Genomic DNA, 1,499 nt, shown 5'->3' with positions numbered 1-1,499 from the left:
AGATAACCTAAATAGATTACATGTGACTTACTAAATAACAGAGAAAAAAAGACAATTTTAATCCAGACATAACAATAAGGGATAACTGTTGAATTCAGTTGCATCACAAAACTTTTCAAGAATAAAATATCCTTAAGGAAATGAACATGTCAACAAAAACTAGGAACCAAAATATTTGCCATATATTTGATAGGAAAAGTGCTAAAACAGAACTTAGTGATTTTTTTTTCTGCTGTTTTCCTTACTGTGATTTATTGGCTGCCCTTTGGAGAGTTTAAGCACATTTTATTATTTTATCCATCTTGTTGCAGTTAACATGACCTCCTGATATTCTCTTCAAGCTCCTTTCTCAGAATACTGCAATTTTCAACATACACATCTTTTATTTCCTTTTTTAGATTGATTCCTAGGTACTTCATTTTTTGGATACTACTGTGAAAGGTGTTGCTTTCCTTATTTCTCTCTCAGTAATTTGTTATTCTTGTACATGAATTCTATTGATTTTTAGTGTTGACTCAATCCAGCTATTTGACTGAATTTGGTAATTAAATCTAGAAGTCTTTTGGTGGAGTTTTGGGTATCTCTATGTAGAGTGTCATGTCATGTGCAAATAAGGATTATTTAACTTCTCCCTTCTATCCTTATTCCTTTATTTCTTTCTCTTGTCTAATTGTTCTGACTAATGTTTCCAGAACTATACTAAATAAGAGTGATGATAGTGGGAATCCTCATCTTGTTTCTGATTTTAGAGAGAAAGCACTCAGTTTTTGTCCATGTAGTATGAGGTTGACTGTTAGTCTGTTATAGAGAGCTTTGAGATAAAGACCATCTATTCCAATTTTCTTTAAGGATTTTATCATGAATGGTGTTGGATTTTGTCAAATGCTACTTATGTATCTATTAAGGTGGTTAAGAGTGGGGGTAGTGGACCACCTTGGTAATCCCAGTGCTGCTTGTGAAACTAAACAACAGGAGGATCACTACGAGTCCAATCTATGTAGTGACACTTTGTAGACCCTGTACTAAATACATTAAAGAATCATTCTTCTATTAAGGTGATTATATGTTTTTTGTCCTTTGTTCTGTTAATATGATGTATTACATTTATTGATTTGCATATGTTGAACAATCCCTTCATCCCTGGGTGAAACTTATTTGGTCAAGTTATAGAATTTTCTTGAGGATTTTCTACACTGTATTTGCCAGTATCTTACTGAGAATGTTTGCATATATTCATTAGGAACATTGGCCAGTAGTTCTCTTTGTTGATTAGGTCTTTCTCTGGTTTTGGTATCAGAGTAATGCTTAATTCTAGGGGTGAATTTGGGAATATTGCTTCCCTTTCAAAGTCACCTAACAGTTTGAGAAGAAGTGGCATTGTTTTTTGTCTTAATTTCTTTGTTACTGCTAAGACAAAATACCTGATACCTAAAGTTGAAGTAAGAAAGGTAAAGGTTTCATGCCACAATTATTTGTTAGCTCCAAAAAAGGGTGGCTTG

Source organism: Octodon degus, unplaced genomic scaffold (genome assembly GCF_000260255.1).
Source record: "Octodon degus isolate 3935 unplaced genomic scaffold, OctDeg1.0 scaffold00019, whole genome shotgun sequence".
NCBI lineage: Eukaryota > Metazoa > Chordata > Mammalia > Rodentia > Octodontidae > Octodon > Octodon degus.
Note: the sequence above shows the minus strand (reverse complement) of the source record.